The sequence below is a fragment of the Salminus brasiliensis genome, chromosome 9, assembly GCF_030463535.1.
Source record: "Salminus brasiliensis chromosome 9, fSalBra1.hap2, whole genome shotgun sequence".
In the NCBI taxonomy this organism is placed as follows: domain Eukaryota; kingdom Metazoa; phylum Chordata; class Actinopteri; order Characiformes; family Bryconidae; genus Salminus; species Salminus brasiliensis.
In genome coordinates, this window is record NC_132886.1 from 14,255,324 (window position 1) to 14,277,017 (window position 21,694).

The 21,694-nt window shown below is 47.6% G+C and overlaps 12 non-coding genes across 12 annotated transcripts; all 12 read right to left on the bottom strand.

Annotated features, from left to right (window-relative positions):
* Positions 1-214: 214 nt before the first annotated feature.
* LOC140562984 (U1 spliceosomal RNA) lies at positions 215-378 on the bottom strand. The gene has a single exon (XR_011980223.1). It is a non-coding gene; the product is annotated as a U1 spliceosomal RNA (small nuclear RNA).
* A 1,655-nt stretch (positions 379-2,033) lies between these two features.
* LOC140563087 (U1 spliceosomal RNA) lies at positions 2,034-2,197 on the bottom strand. Its single transcript, XR_011980322.1, has one exon. It is a non-coding gene; the product is annotated as a U1 spliceosomal RNA (small nuclear RNA).
* Positions 2,198-3,858: 1,661 nt separating this feature from the next.
* LOC140563077 (U1 spliceosomal RNA) lies at positions 3,859-4,022 on the bottom strand. Its single transcript, XR_011980313.1, has one exon. It is a non-coding gene; the product is annotated as a U1 spliceosomal RNA (small nuclear RNA).
* A 1,649-nt stretch (positions 4,023-5,671) lies between these two features.
* On the bottom strand, positions 5,672-5,835 carry LOC140562985 (U1 spliceosomal RNA). The gene has a single exon (XR_011980224.1). It is a non-coding gene; the product is annotated as a U1 spliceosomal RNA (small nuclear RNA).
* Positions 5,836-7,492: 1,657 nt separating this feature from the next.
* LOC140562987 (U1 spliceosomal RNA) lies at positions 7,493-7,656 on the bottom strand. Its single transcript, XR_011980226.1, has one exon. It is a non-coding gene; the product is annotated as a U1 spliceosomal RNA (small nuclear RNA).
* A 1,651-nt stretch (positions 7,657-9,307) lies between these two features.
* Positions 9,308-9,471, bottom strand: LOC140563127 (U1 spliceosomal RNA). Its single transcript, XR_011980359.1, has one exon. It is a non-coding gene; the product is annotated as a U1 spliceosomal RNA (small nuclear RNA).
* A 1,647-nt stretch (positions 9,472-11,118) lies between these two features.
* LOC140562988 (U1 spliceosomal RNA) lies at positions 11,119-11,282 on the bottom strand. Its single transcript, XR_011980227.1, has one exon. It is a non-coding gene; the product is annotated as a U1 spliceosomal RNA (small nuclear RNA).
* Positions 11,283-12,933: 1,651 nt separating this feature from the next.
* LOC140563129 (U1 spliceosomal RNA) lies at positions 12,934-13,097 on the bottom strand. The gene has a single exon (XR_011980361.1). It is a non-coding gene; the product is annotated as a U1 spliceosomal RNA (small nuclear RNA).
* A 1,655-nt stretch (positions 13,098-14,752) lies between these two features.
* Positions 14,753-14,916, bottom strand: LOC140563288 (U1 spliceosomal RNA). The gene has a single exon (XR_011980505.1). It is a non-coding gene; the product is annotated as a U1 spliceosomal RNA (small nuclear RNA).
* A 1,657-nt stretch (positions 14,917-16,573) lies between these two features.
* On the bottom strand, positions 16,574-16,737 carry LOC140562989 (U1 spliceosomal RNA). Its single transcript, XR_011980228.1, has one exon. It is a non-coding gene; the product is annotated as a U1 spliceosomal RNA (small nuclear RNA).
* A 1,659-nt stretch (positions 16,738-18,396) lies between these two features.
* On the bottom strand, positions 18,397-18,560 carry LOC140562990 (U1 spliceosomal RNA). Its single transcript, XR_011980229.1, has one exon. It is a non-coding gene; the product is annotated as a U1 spliceosomal RNA (small nuclear RNA).
* A 1,657-nt stretch (positions 18,561-20,217) lies between these two features.
* On the bottom strand, positions 20,218-20,381 carry LOC140562991 (U1 spliceosomal RNA). Its single transcript, XR_011980230.1, has one exon. It is a non-coding gene; the product is annotated as a U1 spliceosomal RNA (small nuclear RNA).
* Positions 20,382-21,694: the final 1,313 nt, after the last annotated feature.

Here is a 21,694-nt window from a genome sequence, read left to right on the forward strand (position 1 = left end):
CAGATCTTTTCCCATTTTGGAAGGTGCCACGTGTGGATCCTGAAGTCAGTTCCGACTTGTCAAGCACGTACGAAGTAAAGACACGTGAAGAGAGCCGCTTGAAGCAGCTGGGTTATGACACCAGCTACCCCCCCGCAGGAGTCACAGCACACAAAAGCAATTTGACGTCCCAAGGACTGTTTTGTAAGAGCAATCTATCGTTAGACGAGAAAATCAGGGGAGAGCGCGAACGCAGTCCCCCACTACCAGAAATTATGCAGTCGAGATTCCCACATTTGGGGAATTCGCAGGGGTCAGCACAACCGGAGTGCAATGGTTGAGCCTCACCCTGGGTGAACCACCTTCTTGATCATGGTATCTCCCCTGCCAGGTAAGTATGAGTTCTTCACACACTGGGGAGTGGGACCACCACTGGCTGTCCTCTTCACTGAGACGGTAAAGACTACATGCGTTACACCACCCAGACACTGAAATAAAACACTGCAACAAAGACCCTACATACACACACACACACACACACACAAACAAAGACATCACCAACAAATGCATTGGTGTGCTGCCTCACAAAACGCTTTACTTTGCCATGTTTCCGAAAACCACAACACTTCCCATGATGCACTGCTTCTGAGTGTGTACAATGCTGCTCACCAGAGGGGGCTGCTCCACCAATTCTCTCCCTCCTACAAGGCCCAGGACAGGGGCTCAGTCCTGAACAACTCCCACAAGCAACAGTTATCATTAGCTAATTCAACAAACATCCTCATGCCCTGCTTCAGGTGGGTCACAGTAGGGGTGGACAATAGGACAATATCTTATCCATATCATGATCAACTCAACTATTGCATCTTTCATTACAAACAGTGCGTACTTACAGTCCCGTGCAAAACTTTAGGCAACCCTGGTCAAACGGTCTGTTAGCAAACATTTTTAGCAAGAGACAGTGTAGGATTTTTGTTCTGCACAACATTAGAGTGGAAAGAGGAAAGGAGCACCACGCAACAAAGATGGGCTCCCCAAGAGATTTCAGCTCTCGGATAACTTTTCTCAAGATCTCAGGCCTTAATTAGTTTCTTGGGGCTGTGGCTTGTTCACAGTCTTCGTCAGGAAAGCCCAGCTGACGCAAATGTCAAAGCTTTCTAAAAAGGGATTTCTCAAAGCTTAGCACTGCCGGCCAGCAGCCAGAGGCTCCTCTAATCAGCTACCTAGCACTACGAAAAGTTCAACAACCGCCCACCTCAAAGCAGGAGAAGGCTATAGGAAAAGCGTTTTAAGGTAGCCGCTTCCTCAGCACGTAACGTTGTTGAGAAATGGCAGTCAAAAGGAAGGGCCGAGGCCAAAGGCCAACTTGAGGTCCCTCTTGGAGTAAAGATTTAGCAGGCTCTGGAGTGATGGTGGACTGTTCCACAGTCTAAACAATGAGCCTGATGCATTTTGGAAAGGGCTCCTGTGGGCCGACCAGTCTTGTATCTCCATTCTATGCGTTCCTGTGAAATGTCCCGCTGTCTTGTGTTGCTGCATGGGCTTGAAGAACGACGTCTCGTTTCAATGTCAACAAGTTACAGTGAAGAACGACAATAAAAGCACTTGACCTGACGTAATATTCAGCCTTATTGTGAGAAATGACATCCCAATGTGTCCCAATATTCTTGTCTGAGCAGATGGTGGATATGGCCAGTGCTTCCACAACACTCACTGCTCACATGTCCGTTGTAAGGACAGCGTAATCAGGGCTGCTTGAATGGATTGAGTGTAGCGACTAAAAGAGGGTGTAGAAACGTTTTGTAGGAATTGATGTCTTTTTTGCTTCTTTCTAAAGCTTCAGATCTTTTCCCATTTTGGAAGGTGCCACGTGTGGATCCTGAAGTCAGTTCCGACTTGTCAAGCACGTACGAAGTAAAGACACGTGAAGAGAGCCGCTTGAAGCAGCTGGGTTATGACACCAGCTACCCCCCCGCAGGAGTCACAGCACGCAAAAGCAATTTGACATCCCAAGGACTGTTTTGTAAGAGCAATCTATCGTTAGACAAGAAAATCAGAGGAGAGCGCGAACGCAGTCCCCCACTACCAGAAATTATGCAGTCGAGATTCCCACATTTGGGGAATTCGCAGGGGTCAGCACAACCGGAGTGCAATGGTTGAGCCTCACCCTGGGTGAACCACCTTCTTGATCATGGTATCTCCCCTGCCAGGTAAGTATGAGTTCTTCACACACTGGGGAGTGGGACCACCACTGGCTGTCCTCTTCACTGAGACGGTAAAGACTACATGCGTTACACCACCCAGACACTGAAATAAAACACTGCAACAAAGACCCTACATACACACACACACACACACACACACACACAAACAAAGACATCACCAACAAATGCATTGGTGTGCTGCCTCACAAAACGCTTTACTTTGCCATGTTTCCGAAAACCACAACACTTCCCATGATGCACTGCTTCTGAGTGCGTACAATGCTGCTCACCAGAGGGGGCTGCTCCACCAATTCTCTCCCTCCTACAAGGCCCAGGACAGGGGCTCAGTCCTGAACAACTCCCACAAGCAACAGTTATCATTAGCTAATTCAACAAACATCCTCATGCCCTGCTTCAGGTGGGTCACAGTAGGGGTGGACAATAGGACAATATCTTATCCATATCATGATCAACTCAACTATTGCATCTTTCATTACAAACAGTGCGTACTTACAGTCCCGTGCAAAACTTTAGGCAACCCTGGTCAAACGGTCTGTTAGCAAACATTTTTAGCAAGAGACAGTGTAGGATTTTTGTTCTGCACAACATTAGAGTGGAAAGAGGAAAGGAGCACCACGCAACAAAGATGGGCTCCCCAAGAGATTTCAGCTCTCGGATAACTTTTCTCAAGATCTCAGGCCTTAATTAGTTTCTTGGGGCTGTGGCTTGTTCACAGTCTTCGTCAGGAAAGCCCAGCTGACGCAAATGTCAAAGCTTTCTAAAAAGGGATTTCTCAAAGCTTAGCACTGCCGGCCAGCAGCCAGAGGCTCCTCTAATCAGCTACCTAGCACTACGAAAAGTTCAACAACCGCCCACCTCAAAGCAGGAGAAGGCTATAGGAAAAGCGTTTTAAGGTAGCCGCTTCCTCAGCACGTAACGTTGTTGAGAAATGGCAGTCAAAAGGAAGGGCCGAGGCCAAAGGCCAACTTGAGGTCCCTCTTGGAGTAAAGATTTAGCAGGCTCTGGAGTGATGGTGGACTGTTCCACAGTCTAAACAATGAGCCTGATGCATTTTGGAAAGGGCTCCTGTGGGCCGACCAGTCTTGTATCTCCATTCTATGCGTTCCTGTGAAATGTCCCGCTGTCTTGTGTTGCTGCATGGGCTTGAAGAACGACGTCTCGTTTCAATGTCAACAAGTTACAGTGAAGAACGACAATAAAAGCACTTGACCTGACGTAATATTCAGCCTTATTGTGAGAAATGACATCCCAATGTGTCCCAATATTCTTGTCTGAGCAGATGGTGGATATGGCCAGTGCTTCCACAACACTCACTGCTCACATGTCCGTTGTAAGGACAGCGTAATCAGGGCTGCTTGAATGGATTGAGTGTAGCGACTAAAAGAGGGTGTAGAAACGTTTTGTAGGAATTGATGTCTTTTTTGCTTCTTTCTAAAGCTTCAGATCTTTTCCCATTTTGGAAGGTGCCACGTGTGGATCCTGAAGTCAGTTCCGACTTGTCAAGCACGTACGAAGTAAAGACACGTGAAGAGAGCCGCTTGAAGCAGCTGGGTTATGACACCAGCTACCCCCCCGCAGGAGTCACAGCACGCAAAAGCAATTTGACGTCCCAAGGACTGTTTTGTAAGAGCAATCTATCGTTAGACGAGAAAATCAGGGGAGAGCGCGAACGCAGTCCCCCACTACCAGAAATTATGCAGTCGAGATTCCCACATTTGGGGAATTCGCAGGGGTCAGCACAACCGGAATGCAATGGTTGAGCCTCACCCTGGGTGAACCACCTTCTTGATCATGGTATCTCCCCTGCCAGGTAAGTATGAGTTCTTCACACACTGGGGAGTGGGACCACCACTGGCTGTCCTCTTCACTGAGACGGTAAAGACTACATGCGTTACACCACCCAGACACTGAAATAAAACACTGCAACAAAGACCCTACATACACACACACACACACAAACAAAGACATCACCAACAAATGCATTGGTGTGCTGCCTCACAAAACGCTTTACTTTGCCATGTTTCCGAAAACCACAACACTTCCCATGATGCACTGCTTCTGAGTGCGTACAATGCTGCTCACCAGAGGGGGCTGCTCCACCAATTCTCTCCCTCCTACAAGGCCCAGGACAGGGGCTCAGTCCTGAACAACTCCCACAAGCAACAGTTATCATTAGCTAATTCAACAAACATCCTCATGCCCTGCTTCAGGTGGGTCACAGTAGGGGTGGACAATAGGACAATATCTTATCCATATCATGATCAACTCAACTATTGCATCTTTCATTACAAACAGTGCGTACTTACAGTCCCGTGCAAAACTTTAGGCAACCCTGGTCAAACGGTCTGTTAGCAAACATTTTTAGCAAGAGACAGTGTAGGATTTTTGTTCTGCACAACATTAGAGTGGAAAGAGGAAAGGAGCACCACGCAACAAAGATGGGCTCCCCAAGAGATTTCAGCTCTCGGATAACTTTTCTCAAGATCTCAGGCCTTAATTAGTTTCTTGGGGCTGTGGCTTGTTCACAGTCTTCGTCAGGAAAGCCCAGCTGACGCAAATGTCAAAGCTTTCTAAAAAGGGATTTCTCAAAGCTTAGCACTGCCGGCCAGCAGCCAGAGGCTCCTCTAATCAGCTACCTAGCACTACGAAAAGTTCAACAACCGCCCACCTCAAAGCAGGAGAAGGCTATAGGAAAAGCGTTTTAAGGTAGCCGCTTCCTCAGCACGTAACGTTGTTGAGAAATGGCAGTCAAAAGGAAGGGCCGAGGCCAAAGGCCAACTTGAGGTCCCTCTTGGAGTAAAGATTTAGCAGGCTCTGGAGTGATGGTGGACTGTTCCACAGTCTAAACAATGAGCCTGATGCATTTTGGAAAGGGCTCCTGTGGGCCGACCAGTCTTGTATCTCCATTCTATGCGTTCCTGTGAAATGTCCCGCTGTCTTGTGTTGCTGCATGGGCTTGAAGAACGACGTCTCGTTTCAATGTCAACAAGTTACAGTGAAGAACGACAATAAAAGCACTTGACCTGACGTAATATTCAGCCTTATTGTGAGAAATGACATCCCAATGTGTCCCAATATTCTTGTCTGAGCAGATGGTGGATATGGCCAGTGCTTCCACAACACTCACTGCTCACATGTCCGTTGTAAGGACAGCGTAATCAGGGCTGCTTGAATGGATTGAGTGTAGCGACTAAAAGAGGGTGTAGAAACGTTTTGTAGGAATTGATGTCTTTTTTGCTTCTTTCTAAAGCTTCAGATCTTTTCCCATTTTGGAAGGTGCCACGTGTGGATCCTGAAGTCAGTTCCGACTTGTCAAGCACGTAAGAAGTAAAGACACGTGAAGAGAGCCGCTTGAAGCAGCTGGGTTATGACACCAGCTACCCCCCCGCAGGAGTCACAGCACGCAAAAGCAATTTGACGTCCCAAGGACTGTTTTGTAAGAGCAATCTATCGTTAGACGAGAAAATCAGGGGAGAGCGCGAACGCAGTCCCCCACTACCAGAAATTATGCAGTCGAGATTCCCACATTTGGGGAATTCGCAGGGGTCAGCACAACCGGAGTGCAATGGTTGAGCCTCACCCTGGGTGAACCACCTTCTTGATCATGGTATCTCCCCTGCCAGGTAAGTATGAGTTCTTCACACACTGGGGAGTGGGACCACCACTGGCTGTCCTCTTCACTGAGACGGTAAAGACTACATGCGTTACACCACCCAGACACTGAAATAAAACACTGCAACAAAGACCCTACATACACACACACACACACACACACACAAACAAAGACATCACCAACAAATGCATTGGTGTGCTGCCTCACAAAACGCTTTACTTTGCCATGTTTCCGAAAACCACAACACTTCCCATGATGCACTGCTTCTGAGTGCGTACAATGCTGCTCACCAGAGGGGGCTGCTCCACCAATTCTCTCCCTCCTACAAGGCCCAGGACAGGGGCTCAGTCCTGAACAACTCCCACAAGCAACAGTTATCATTAGCTAATTCAACAAACATCCTCATGCCCTGCTTCAGGTGGGTCACAGTAGGGGTGGACAATAGGACAATATCTTATCCATATCATGATCAACTCAACTATTGCATCTTTCATTACAAACAGTGCGTACTTACAGTCCCGTGCAAAACTTTAGGCAACCCTGGTCAAACGGTCTGTTAGCAAACATTTTTAGCAAGAGACAGTGTAGGATTTTTGTTCTGCACAACATTAGAGTGGAAAGAGGAAAGGAGCACCACGCAACAAAGATGGGCTCCCCAAGAGATTTCAGCTCTCGGATAACTTTTCTCAAGATCTCAGGCCTTAATTAGTTTCTTGGGGCTGTGGCTTGTTCACAGTCTTCGTCAGGAAAGCCCAGCTGACGCAAATGTCAAAGCTTTCTAAAAAGGGATTTCTCAAAGCTTAGCACTGCCGGCCAGCAGCCAGAGGCTCCTCTAATCAGCTACCTAGCACTACGAAAAGTTCAACAACCGCCCACCTCAAAGCAGGAGAAGGCTATAGGAAAAGCGTTTTAAGGTAGCCGCTTCCTCAGCACGTAACGTTGTTGAGAAATGGCAGTCAAAAGGAAGGGCCGAGGCCAAAGGCCAACTTGAGGTCCCTCTTGGAGTAAAGATTTAGCAGGCTCTGGAGTGATGGTGGACTGTTCCACAGTCTAAACAATGAGCCTGATGCATTTTGGAAAGGGCTCCTGTGGGCCGACCAGTCTTGTATCTCCATTCTATGCGTTCCTGTGAAATGTCCCGCTGTCTTGTGTTGCTGCATGGGCTTGAAGAACGACGTCTCGTTTCAATGTCAACAAGTTACAGTGAAGAACGACAATAAAAGCACTTGACCTGACGTAATATTCAGCCTTATTGTGAGAAATGACATCCCAATGTGTCCCAATATTCTTGTCTGAGCAGATGGTGGATATGGCCAGTGCTTCCACAACACTCACTGCTCACATGTCCGTTGTAAGGACAGCGTAATCAGGGCTGCTTGAATGGATTGAGTGTAGCGACTAAAAGAGGGTGTAGAAACGTTTTGTAGGAATTGATGTCTTTTTTGCTTCTTTCTAAAGCTTCAGATCTTTTCCCATTTTGGAAGGTGCCACGTGTGGATCCTGAAGTCAGTTCCGACTTGTCAAGCACGTACGAAGTAAAGACACGTGAAGAGAGCCGCTTGAAGCAGCTGGGTTATGACACCAGCTACCCCCCCGCAGGAGTCACAGCACGCAAAAGCAATTTGACGTCCCAAGGACTGTTTTGTAAGAGCAATCTATCGTTAGACGAGAAAATCAGGGGAGAGCGCGAACGCAGTCCCCCACTACCAGAAATTATGCAGTCGAGATTCCCACATTTGGGGAATTCGCAGGGGTCAGCACAACCGGAGTGCAATGGTTGAGCCTCACCCTGGGTGAACCACCTTCTTGATCATGGTATCTCCCCTGCCAGGTAAGTATGAGTTCTTCACACACTGGGGAGTGGGACCACCACTGGCTGTCCTCTTCACTGAGACGGTAAAGACTACATGCGTTACACCACCCAGACACTGAAATAAAACACTGCAACAAAGACCCTACATACACACACACACACACACAAACAAAGACATCACCAACAAATGCATTGGTGTGCTGCCTCACAAAACGCTTTACTTTGCCATGTTTCCGAAAACCACAACACTTCCCATGATGCACTGCTTCTGAGTGCGTACAATGCTGCTCACCAGAGGGGGCTGCTCCACCAATTCTCTCCCTCCTACAAGGCCCAGGACAGGGGCTCAGTCCTGAACAACTCCCACAAGCAACAGTTATCATTAGCTAATTCAACAAACATCCTCATGCCCTGCTTCAGGTGGGTCACAGTAGGGGTGGACAATAGGACAATATCTTATCCATATCATGATCAACTCAACTATTGCATCTTTCATTACAAACAGTGCGTACTTACAGTCCCGTGCAAAACTTTAGGCAACCCTGGTCAAACGGTCTGTTAGCAAACATTTTTAGCAAGAGACAGTGTAGGATTTTTGTTCTGCACAACATTAGAGTGGAAAGAGGAAAGGAGCACCACGCAACAAAGATGGGCTCCCCAAGAGATTTCAGCTCTCGGATAACTTTTCTCAAGATCTCAGGCCTTAATTAGTTTCTTGGGGCTGTGGCTTGTTCACAGTCTTCGTCAGGAAAGCCCAGCTGACGCAAATGTCAAAGCTTTCTAAAAAGGGATTTCTCAAAGCTTAGCACTGCCGGCCAGCAGCCAGAGGCTCCTCTAATCAGCTACCTAGCACTACGAAAAGTTCAACAACCGCCCACCTCAAAGCAGGAGAAGGCTATAGGAAAAGCGTTTTAAGGTAGCCGCTTCCTCAGCACGTAACGTTGTTGAGAAATGGCAGTCAAAAGGAAGGGCCGAGGCCAAAGGCCAACTTGAGGTCCCTCTTGGAGTAAAGATTTAGCAGGCTCTGGAGTGATGGTGGACTGTTCCACAGTCTAAACAATGAGCCTGATGCATTTTGGAAAGGGCTCCTGTGGGCCGACCAGTCTTGTATCTCCATTCTATGCGTTCCTGTGAAATGTCCCGCTGTCTTGTGTTGCTGCATGGGCTTGAAGAACGACGTCTCGTTTCAATGTCAACAAGTTACAGTGAAGAACGACAATAAAAGCACTTGACCTGACGTAATATTCAGCCTTATTGTGAGAAATGACATCCCAATGTGTCCCAATATTCTTGTCTGAGCAGATGGTGGATATGGCCAGTGCTTCCACAACACTCACTGCTCACATGTCCGTTGTAAGGACAGCGTAATCAGGGCTGCTTGAATGGATTGAGTGTAGCGACTAAAAGAGGGTGTAGAAACGTTTTGTAGGAATTGATGTCTTTTTTGCTTCTTTCTAAAGCTTCAGATCTTTTCCCATTTTGGAAGGTGCCACGTGTGGATCCTGAAGTCAGTTCCGACTTGTCAAGCACGTACGAAGTAAAGACACGTGAAGAGAGCCGCTTGAAGCAGCTGGGTTATGACACCAGCTACCCCCCCGCAGGAGTCACAGCACGCAAAAGCAATTTGACGTCCCAAGGACTGTTTTGTAAGAGCAATCTATCGTTAGACGAGAAAATCAGGGGAGAGCGCGAACACAGTCCCCCACTACCAGAAATTATGCAGTCGAGATTCCCACATTTGGGGAATTCGCAGGGGTCAGCACAACCGGAGTGCAATGGTTGAGCCTCACCCTGGGTGAACCACCTTCTTGATCATGGTATCTTCCCTGCCAGGTAAGTATGAGTTCTTCACACACTGGGGAGTGGGACCACCACTGGCTGTCCTCTTCACTGAGACGGTAAAGACTACATGCGTTACACCACCCAGACACTGAAATAAAACACTGCAACAAAGACCCTACATACACACACACACACACACACACAAACAAAGACATCACCAACAAATGCATTGGTGTGCTGCCTCACAAAACGCTTTACTTTGCCATGTTTCCGAAAACCACAACACTTCCCATGATGCACTGCTTCTGAGTGCGTACAATGCTGCTCACCAGAGGGGGCTGCTCCACCAATTCTCTCCCTCCTACAAGGCCCAGGACAGGGGCTCAGTCCTGAACAACTCCCACAAGCAACAGTTATCATTAGCTAATTCAACAAACATCCTCATGCCCTGCTTCAGGTGGGTCACAGTAGGGGTGGACAATATCTTATCCATATCATGATCAACTCAACTATTGCATCTTTCATTACAAACAGTGCGTACTTACAGTCCCGTGCAAAACTTTAGGCAACCCTGGTCAAACGGTCTGTTAGCAAACATTTTTAGCAAGAGACAGTGTAGGATTTTTGTTCTGCACAACATTAGAGTGGAAAGAGGAAAGGAGCACCACGCAACAAAGATGGGCTCCCCAAGAGATTTCAGCTCTCGGATAACTTTTCTCAAGATCTCAGGCCTTAATTAGTTTCTTGGGGCTGTGGCTTGTTCACAGTCTTCGTCAGGAAAGCCCAGCTGACGCAAATGTCAAAGCTTTCTAAAAAGGGATTTCTCAAAGCTTAGCACTGCCGGCCAGCAGCCAGAGGCTCCTCTAATCAGCTACCTAGCACTACGAAAAGTTCAACAACCGCCCACCTCAAAGCAGGAGAAGGCTATAGGAAAAGCGTTTTAAGGTAGCCGCTTCCTCAGCACGTAACGTTGTTGAGAAATGGCAGTCAAAAGGAAGGGCCGAGGCCAAAGGCCAACTTGAGGTCCCTCTTGGAGTAAAGATTTAGCAGGCTCTGGAGTGATGGTGGACTGTTCCACAGTCTAAACAATGAGCCTGATGCATTTTGGAAAGGGCTCCTGTGGGCCGACCAGTCTTGTATCTCCATTCTATGCGTTCCTGTGAAATGTCCCGCTGTCTTGTGTTGCTGCATGGGCTTGAAGAACGACGTCTCGTTTCAATGTCAACAAGTTACAGTGAAGAACGACAATAAAAGCACTTGACCTGACGTAATATTCAGCCTTATTGTGAGAAATGACATCCCAATGTGTCCCAATATTCTTGTCTGAGCAGATGGTGGATATGGCCAGTGCTTCCACAACACTCACTGCTCACATGTCCGTTGTAAGGACAGCGTAATCAGGGCTGCTTGAATGGATTGAGTGTAGCGACTAAAAGAGGGTGTAGAAACGTTTTGTAGGAATTGATGTCTTTTTTGCTTCTTTCTAAAGCTTCAGATCTTTTCCCATTTTGGAAGGTGCCACGTGTGGATCCTGAAGTCAGTTCCGACTTGTCAAGCACGTACGAAGTAAAGACATGTGAAGAGAGCCGCTTGAAGCAGCTGGGTTATGACACCAGCTACCCCCCCGCAGGAGTCACAGCACGCAAAAGCAATTTGACGTCCCAAGGACTGTTTTGTAAGAGCAATCTATCGTTAGACGAGAAAATCAGGGGAGAGCGCGAACGCAGTCCCCCACTACCAGAAATTATGCAGTCGAGATTCCCACATTTGGGGAATTCGCAGGGGTCAGCACAACCGGAGTGCAATGGTTGAGCCTCACCCTGGGTGAACCACCTTCTTGATCATGGTATCTCCCCTGCCAGGTAAGTATGAGTTCTTCACACACTGGGGAGTGGGACCACCACTGGCTGTCCTCTTCACTGAGACGGTAAAGACTACATGCGTTACACCACCCAGACACTGAAATAAAACACTGCAACAAAGACCCTACATACACACACACACACACACAAACAAAGACATCACCAACAAATGCATTGGTGTGCTGCCTCACAAAACGCTTTACTTTGCCATGTTTCCGAAAACCACAACACTTCCCATGATGCACTGCTTCTGAGTGCGTACAATGCTGCTCACCAGAGGGGGCTGCTCCACCAATTCTCTCCCTCCTACAAGGCCCAGGACAGGGGCTCAGTCCTGAACAACTCCCACAAGCAACAGTTATCATTAGCTAATTCAACAAACATCCTCATGCCCTGCTTCAGGTGGGTCACAGTAGGGGTGGACAATAGGACAATATCTTATCCATATCATGATCAACTCAACTATTGCATCTTTCATTACAAACAGTGCGTACTTACAGTCCCGTGCAAAACTTTAGGCAACCCTGGTCAAACGGTCTGTTAGCAAACATTTTTAGCAAGAGACAGTGTAGGATTTTTGTTCTGCACAACATTAGAGTGGAAAGAGGAAAGGAGCACCACGCAACAAAGATGGGCTCCCCAAGAGATTTCAGCTCTCGGATAACTTTTCTCAAGATCTCAGGCCTTAATTAGTTTCTTGGGGCTGTGGCTTGTTCACAGTCTTCGTCAGGAAAGCCCAGCTGACGCAAATGTCAAAGCTTTCTAAAAAGGGATTTCTCAAAGCTTAGCACTGCCGGCCAGCAGCCAGAGGCTCCTCTAATCAGCTACCTAGCACTACGAAAAGTTCAACAACCGCCCACCTCAAAGCAGGAGAAGGCTATAGGAAAAGCGTTTTAAGGTAGCCGCTTCCTCAGCACGTAACGTTGTTGAGAAATGGCAGTCAAAAGGAAGGGCCGAGGCCAAAGGCCAACTTGAGGTCCCTCTTGGAGTAAAGATTTAGCAGGCTCTGGAGTGATGGTGGACTGTTCCACAGTCTAAACAATGAGCCTGATGCATTTTGGAAAGGGCTCCTGTGGGCCGACCAGTCTTGTATCTCCATTCTATGCGTTCCTGTGAAATGTCCCGCTGTCTTGTGTTGCTGCATGGGCTTGAAGAACGACGTCTCGTTTCAATGTCAACAAGTTACAGTGAAGAACGACAATAAAAGCACTTGACCTGACGTAATATTCAGCCTTATTGTGAGAAATGACATCCCAATGTGTCCCAATATTCTTGTCTGAGCAGATGGTGGATATGGCCAGTGCTTCCACAACACTCACTGCTCACATGTCCGTTGTAAGGACAGCGTAATCAGGGCTGCTTGAATGGATTGAGTGTAGCGACTAAAAGAGGGTGTAGAAACGTTTTGTAGGAATTGATGTCTTTTTTGCTTCTTTCTAAAGCTTCAGATCTTTTCCCATTTTGGAAGGTGCCACGTGTGGATCCTGAAGTCAGTTCCGACTTGTCAAGCACGTACGAAGTAAAGACACGTGAAGAGAGCCGCTTGAAGCAGCTGGGTTATGACACCAGCTACCCCCCCGCAGGAGTCACAGCACGCAAAAGCAATTTGACGTCCCAAGGACTGTTTTGTAAGAGCAATCTATCGTTAGACGAGAAAATCAGGGGAGAGCGCGAACACAGTCCCCCACTACCAGAAATTATGCAGTCGAGATTCCCACATTTGGGGAATTCGCAGGGGTCAGCACAACCGGAGTGCAATGGTTGAGCCTCACCCTGGGTGAACCACCTTCTTGATCATGGTATCTTCCCTGCCAGGTAAGTATGAGTTCTTCACACACTGGGGAGTGGGACCACCACTGGCTGTCCTCTTCACTGAGACGGTAAAGACTACATGCGTTACACCACCCAGACACTGAAATAAAACACTGCAACAAAGACCCTACATACACACACACACACACACACACAAACAAAGACATCACCAACAAATGCATTGGTGTGCTGCCTCACAAAACGCTTTACTTTGCCATGTTTCCGAAAACCACAACACTTCCCATGATGCACTGCTTCTGAGTGCGTACAATGCTGCTCACCAGAGGGGGCTGCTCCACCAATTCTCTCCCTCCTACAAGGCCCAGGACAGGGGCTCAGTCCTGAACAACTCCCACAAGCAACAGTTATCATTAGCTAATTCAACAAACATCCTCATGCCCTGCTTCAGGTGGGTCACAGTAGGGGTGGACAATAGGACAATATCTTATCCATATCATGATCAACTCAACTATTGCATCTTTCATTACAAACAGTGCGTACTTACAGTCCCGTGCAAAACTTTAGGCAACCCTGGTCAAACGGTCTGTTAGCAAACATTTTTAGCAAGAGACAGTGTAGGATTTTTGTTCTGCACAACATTAGAGTGGAAAGAGGAAAGGAGCACCACGCAACAAAGATGGGCTCCCCAAGAGATTTCAGCTCTCGGATAACTTTTCTCAAGATCTCAGGCCTTAATTAGTTTCTTGGGGCTGTGGCTTGTTCACAGTCTTCGTCAGGAAAGCCCAGCTGACGCAAATGTCAAAGCTTTCTAAAAAGGGATTTCTCAAAGCTTAGCACTGCCGGCCAGCAGCCAGAGGCTCCTCTAATCAGCTACCTAGCACTACGAAAAGTTCAACAACCGCCCACCTCAAAGCAGGAGAAGGCTATAGGAAAAGCGTTTTAAGGTAGCCGCTTCCTCAGCACGTAACGTTGTTGAGAAATGGCAGTCAAAAGGAAGGGCCGAGGCCAAAGGCCAACTTGAGGTCCCTCTTGGAGTAAAGATTTAGCAGGCTCTGGAGTGATGGTGGACTGTTCCACAGTCTAAACAATGAGCCTGATGCATTTTGGAAAGGGCTCCTGTGGGCCGACCAGTCTTGTATCTCCATTCTATGCGTTCCTGTGAAATGTCCCGCTGTCTTGTGTTGCTGCATGGGCTTGAAGAACGACGTCTCGTTTCAATGTCAACAAGTTACAGTGAAGAACGACAATAAAAGCACTTGACCTGACGTAATATTCAGCCTTATTGTGAGAAATGACATCCCAATGTGTCCCAATATTCTTGTCTGAGCAGATGGTGGATATGGCCAGTGCTTCCACAACACTCACTGCTCACATGTCCGTTGTAAGGACAGCGTAATCAGGGCTGCTTGAATGGATTGAGTGTAGCGACTAAAAGAGGGTGTAGAAACGTTTTGTAGGAATTGATGTCTTTTTTGCTTCTTTCTAAAGCTTCAGATCTTTTCCCATTTTGGAAGGTGCCACGTGTGGATCCTGAAGTCAGTTCCGACTTGTCAAGCACGTACGAAGTAAAGACACGTGAAGAGAGCCGCTTGAAGCAGCTGGGTTATGACACCAGCTACCCCCCCGCAGAAGTCACAGCACGCAAAAGCAATTTGACGTCCCAAGGACTGTTTTGTAAGAGCAATCTATCGTTAGACGAGAAAATCAGGGGAGAGCGCGAACGCAGTCCCCCACTACCAGAAATTATGCAGTCGAGATTCCCACATTTGGGGAATTCGCAGGGGTCAGCACAACCGGAGTGCAATGGTTGAGCCTCACCCTGGGCGAACCACCTTCTTGATCATGGTATCTCCCCTGCCAGGTAAGTATGAGTTCTTCACACACTGGGGAGTGGGACCACCACTGGCTGTCCTCTTCACTGAGACGGTAAAGACTACATGCGTTACACCACCCAGACACTGAAATAAAACACTGCAACAAAGACCCTACATACACACACACACACACACACACACAAACAAAGACATCACCAACAAATGCATTGGTGTGCTGCCTCACAAAACGCTTTACTTTGCCATGTTTCCGAAAACCACAACACTTCCCATGATGCACTGCTTCTGAGTGCGTACAATGCTGCTCACCAGAGGGGGCTGCTCCACCAATTCTCTCCCTCCTACAAGGCCCAGGACAGGGGCTCAGTCCTGAACAACTCCCACAAGCAACAGTTATCATTAGCTAATTCAACAAACATCCTCATGCCCTGCTTCAGGTGGGTCACAGTAGGGGTGGACAATAGGACAATATCTTATCCATATCATGATCAACTCAACTATTGCATCTTTCATTACAAACAGTGCGTACTTACAGTCCCGTGCAAAACTTTAGGCAACCCTGGTCAAACGGTCTGTTAGCAAACATTTTTAGCAAGAGACAGTGTAGGATTTTTGTTCTGCACAACATTAGAGTGGAAAGAGGAAAGGAGCACCACGCAACAAAGATGGGCTCCCCAAGAGATTTCAGCTCTCGGATAACTTTTCTCAAGATCTCAGGCCTTAATTAGTTTCTTGGGGCTGTGGCTTGTTCACAGTCTTCGTCAGGAAAGCCCAGCTGACGCAAATGTCAAAGCTTTCTAAAAAGGGATTTCTCAAAGCTTAGCACTGCCGGCCAGCAGCCAGAGGCTCCTCTAATCAGCTACCTAGCACTACGAAAAGTTCAACAACCGCCCACCTCAAAGCAGGAGAAGGCTATAGGAAAAGCGTTTTAAGGTAGCCGCTTCCTCAGCACGTAACGTTGTTGAGAAATGGCAGTCAAAAGGAAGGGCCGAGGCCAAAGGCCAACTTGAGGTCCCTCTTGGAGTAAAGATTTAGCAGGCTCTGGAGTGATGGTGGACTGTTCCACAGTCTAAACAATGAGCCTGATGCATTTTGGAAAGGGCTCCTGTGGGCCGACCAGTCTTGTATCTCCATTCTATGCGTTCCTGTGAAATGTCCCGCTGTCTTGTGTTGCTGCATGGGCTTGAAGAACGACGTCTCGTTTCAATGTCAACAAGTTACAGTGAAGAACGACAATAAAAGCACTTGACCTGACGTAATATTCAGCCTTATTGTGAGAAATGACATCCCAATGTGTCCCAATATTCTTGTCTGAGCAGATGGTGGATATGGCCAGTGCTTCCACAACACTCACTGCTCACATGTCCGTTGTAAGGACAGCGTAATCAGGGCTGCTTGAATGGATTGAGTGTAGCGACTAAAAGAGGGTGTAGAAACGTTTTGTAGGAATTGATGTCTTTTTTGCTTCTTTCTAAAGCTTCAGATCTTTTCCCATTTTGGAAGGTGCCACGTGTGGATCCTGAAGTCAGTTCCGACTTGTCAAGCACGTACGAAGTAAAGACACGTGAAGAGAGCCGCTTGAAGCAGCTGGGTTATGACACCAGCTACCCCCCCGCAGGAGTCACAGCACGCAAAAGCAATTTGACGTCCCAAGGACTGTTTTGTAAGAGCAATCTATCGTTAGACGAGAAAATCAGGGGAGAGCGCGAACGCAGTCCCCCACTACCAGAAATTATGCAGTCGAGATTCCCACATTTGGGGAATTCGCAGGGGTCAGCACAACCGGAGTGCAATGGTTGAGCCTCACCCTGGGTGAACCACCTTCTTGATCATGGTATCTCCCCTGCCAGGTAAGTATGAGTTCTTCACACACTGGGGAGTGGGACCACCACTGGCTGTCCTCTTCACTGAGACGGTAAAGACTACATGCGTTACACCACCCAGACACTGAAATAAAACACTGCAACAAAGACCCTACATACACACACACACACACACACACACACAAACAAAGACATCACCAACAAATGCATTGGTGTGCTGCCTCACAAAACGCTTTACTTTGCCATGTTTCCGAAAACCACAACACTTCCCATGATGCACTGCTTCTGAGTGCGTACAATGCTGCTCACCAGAGGGGGCTGCTCCACCAATTCTCTCCCTCCTACAAGGCCCAGGACAGGGGCTCAGTCCTGAACAACTCCCACAAGCAACAGTTATCATTAGCTAATTCAACAAACATCCTCATGCCCTGCTTCAGGTGGGTCACAGTAGGGGTGGACAATAGGACAATATCTTATCCATATCATGATCAACTCAACTATTGCATCTTTCATTACAAACAGTGCGTACTTACAGTCCCGTGCAAAACTTTAGGCAACCCTGGTCAAACGGTCTGTTAGCAAACATTTTTAGCAAGAGACAGTGTAGGATTTTTGTTCTGCACAACATTAGAGTGGAAAGAGGAAAGGAGCACCACGCAACAAAGATGGGCTCCCCAAGAGATTTCAGCTCTCGGATAACTTTTCTCAAGATCTCAGGCCTTAATTAGTTTCTTGGGGCTGTGGCTTGTTCACAGTCTTCGTCAGGAAAGCCCAGCTGACGCAAATGTCAAAGCTTTCTAAAAAGGGATTTCTCAAAGCTTAGCACTGCCGGCCAGCAGCCAGAGGCTCCTCTAATCAGCTACCTAGCACTACGAAAAGTTCAACAACCGCCCACCTCAAAGCAGGAGAAGGCTATAGGAAAAGCGTTTTAAGGTAGCCGCTTCCTCAGCACGTAACGTTGTTGAGAAATGGCAGTCAAAAGGAAGGGCCGAGGCCAAAGGCCAACTTGAGGTCCCTCTTGGAGTAAAGATTTAGCAGGCTCTGGAGTGATGGTGGACTGTTCCACAGTCTAAACAATGAGCCTGATGCATTTTGGAAAGGGCTCCTGTGGGCCGACCAGTCTTGTATCTCCATTCTATGCGTTCCTGTGAAATGTCCCGCTGTCTTGTGTTGCTGCATGGGCTTGAAGAACGACGTCTCGTTTCAATGTCAACAAGTTACAGTGAAGAACGACAATAAAAGCACTTGACCTGACGTAATATTCAGCCTTATTGTGAGAAATGACATCCCAATGTGTCCCAATATTCTTGTCTGAGCAGATGGTGGATATGGCCAGTGCTTCCACAACACTCACTGCTCACATGTCCGTTGTAAGGACAGCGTAATCAGGGCTGCTTGAATGGATTGAGTGTAGCGACTAAAAGAGGGTGTAGAAACGTTTTGTAGGAATTGATGTCTTTTTTGCTTCTTTCTAAAGCTTCAGATCTTTTCCCATTTTGGAAGGTGCCACGTGTGGATCCTGAAGTCAGTTCCGACTTGTCAAGCACGTAAGAAGTAAAGACACGTGAAGAGAGCCACTTGAAGCAGCTGGGTTATGACACCAGCTACCCCCCCGCAGGAGTCACAGCACGCAAAAGCAATTTGACGTCCCAAGGACTGTTTTGTAAGAGCAATCTATCGTTAGACGAAAAAATCAGGGGAGAGCGCGAACGCAGTCCCCCACTACCAGAAATTATGCAGTCGAGATTCCCACATTTGGGGAATTCGCAGGGGTCAGCACAACCGGAGTGCAATGGTTGAGCCTCACCCTGGGTGAACCACCTTCTTGATCATGGTATCTCCCCTGCCAGGTAAGTATGAGTTCTTCACACACTGGGGAGTGGGACCACCACTGGCTGTCCTCTTCACTGAGACGGTAAAGACTACATGCGTTACACCACCCAGACACTGAAATAAAACACTGCAACAAAGACCCTACATACACACACACACACACACACACACAAACAAAGACATCACCAACAAATGCATTGGTGTGCTGCCTCACAAAACGCTTTACTTTGCCATGTTTCCGAAAACCACAACACTTCCCATGATGCACTGCTTCTGAGTGCGTACAATGCTGCTCACCAGAGGGGGCTGCTCCACCAATTCTCTCCCTCCTACAAGGCCCAGGACAGGGGCTCAGTCCTGAACAACTCCCACAAGCAACAGTTATCATTAGCTAATTCAACAAACATCCTCATGCCCTGCTTCAGGTGGGTCACAGTAGGGGTGGACAATAGGACAATATCTTATCCATATCATGATCAACTCAACTATTGCATCTTTCATTACAAACAGTGCGTACTTACAGTCCCGTGCAAAACTTTAGGCAACCCTGGTCAAACGGTCTGTTAGCAAACATTTTTAGCAAGAGACAGTGTAGGATTTTTGTTCTGCACAACATTAGAGTGGAAAGAGGAAAGGAGCACCACGCAACAAAGATGGGCTCCCCAAGAGATTTCAGCTCTCGGATAACTTTTCTCAAGATCTCAGGCCTTAATTAGTTTCTTGGGGCTGTGGCTTGTTCACAGTCTTCGTCAGGAAAGCCCAGCTGACGCAAATGTCAAAGCTTTCTAAAAAGGGATTTCTCAAAGCTTAGCACTGCCGGCCAGCAGCCAGAGGCTCCTCTAATCAGCTACCTAGCACTACGAAAAGTTCAACAACCGCCCACCTCAAAGCAGGAGAAGGCTATAGGAAAAGTGTTTTAAGGTAGCCGCTTCCTCAGCACGTAACGTTGTTGAGAAATGGCAGTCAAAAGGAAGGGCCGAGGCCAAAGGCCAACTTGAGGTCCCTCTTGGAGTAAAGATTTAGCAGGCTCTGGAGTGATGGTGGACTGTTCCACAGTCTAAACAATGAGCCTGATGCATTTTGGAAAGGGCTCCTGTGGGCCGACCAGTCTTGTATCTCCATTCTATGCGTTCCTGTGAAATGTCCCGCTGTCTTGTGTTGCTGCATGGGCTTGAAGAACGACGTCTCGTTTCAATGTCAACAAGTTACAGTGAAGAACGACAATAAAAGCACTTGACCTGACGTAATATTCAGCCTTATTGTGAGAAATGACATCCCAATGTGTCCCAATATTCTTGTCTGAGCAGATGGTGGATATGGCCAGTGCTTCCACAACACTCACTGCTCACATGTCCGTTGTAAGGACAGCGTAATCAGGGCTGCTTGAATGGATTGAGTGTAGCGACTAAAAGAGGGTGTAGAAACGTTTTGTAGGAATTGATGTCTTTTTTGCTTCTTTCTAAAGCTTCAGATCTTTTCCCATTTTGGAAGGTGCCACGTGTGGATCCTGAAGTCAGTTCCGACTTGTCAAGCACGTAAGAAGTAAAGACACGTGAAGAGAGCCACTTGAAGCAGCTGGGTTATGACACCAGCTACCCCCCCGCAGGAGTCACAGCACGCAAAAGCAATTTGACGTCCCAAGGACTGTTTTGTAAGAGCAATCTATCGTTAGACGAAAAAATCAGGGGAGAGCGCGAACGCAGTCCCCCACTACCAGAAATTATGCAGTCGAGATTCCCACATTTGGGGAATTCGCAGGGGTCAGCACAACCGGAGTGCAATGGTTGAGCCTCACCCTGGGTGAACCACCTTCTTGATCATGGTATCTCCCCTGCCAGGTAAGTATGAGTTCTTCACACACTGGGGAGTGGGACCACCACTGGCTGTCCTCTTCACTGAGACGGTAAAGACTACATGCGTTACACCACCCAGACACTGAAATAAAACACTGCAACAAAGACCCTACATACACACACACACACACACACACACAAACAAAGACATCACCAACAAATGCATTGGTGTGCTGCCTCACAAAACGCTTTACTTTGCCATGTTTCCGAAAACCACAACACTTCCCATGATGCACTGCTTCTGAGTGCGTACAATGCTGCTCACCAGAGGGGGCTGCTCCACCAATTCTCTCCCTCCTACAAGGCCCAGGACAGGGGCTCAGTCCTGAACAACTCCCACAAGCAACAGTTATCATTAGCTAATTCAACAAACATCCTCATGCCCTGCTTCAGGTGGGTCACAGTAGGGGTGGACAATAGGACAATATCTTATCCATATCATGATCAACTCAACTATTGCATCTTTCATTACAAACAGTGCGTACTTACAGTCCCGTGCAAAACTTTAGGCAACCCTGGTCAAACGGTCTGTTAGCAAACATTTTTAGCAAGAGACAGTGTAGGATTTTTGTTCTGCACAACATTAGAGTGGAAAGAGGAAAGGAGCACCACGCAACAAAGATGGGCTCCCCAAGAGATTTCAGCTCTCGGATAACTTTTCTCAAGATCTCAGGCCTTAATTAGTTTCTTGGGGCTGTGGCTTGTTCACAGTCTTCGTCAGGAAAGCCCAGCTGACGCAAATGTCAAAGCTTTCTAAAAAGGGATTTCTCAAAGCTTAGCACTGCCGGCCAGCAGCCAGAGGCTCCTCTAATCAGCTACCTAGCACTACGAAAAGTTCAACAACCGCCCACCTCAAAGCAGGAGAAGGCTATAGGAAAAGTGTTTTAAGGTAGCCGCTTCCTCAGCACGTAACGTTGTTGAGAAATGGCAGTCAAAAGGAAGGGCCGAGGCCAAAGGCCAACTTGAGGTCCCTCTTGGAGTAAAGATTTAGCAGGCTCTGGAGTGATGGTGGACTGTTCCACAGTCTAAACAATGAGCCTGATGCATTTTGGAAAGGGCTCCTGTGGGCCGACCAGTCTTGTATCTCCATTCTATGCGTTCCTGTGAAATGTCCCGCTGTCTTGTGTTGCTGCATGGGCTTGAAGAACGACGTCTCGTTTCAATGTCAACAAGTTACAGTGAAGAACGACAATAAAAGCACTTGACCTGACGTAATATTCAGCCTTATTGTGAGAAATGACATCCCAATGTGTCCCAATATTCTTGTCTGAGCAGATGGTGGATATGGCCAGTGCTTCCACAACAC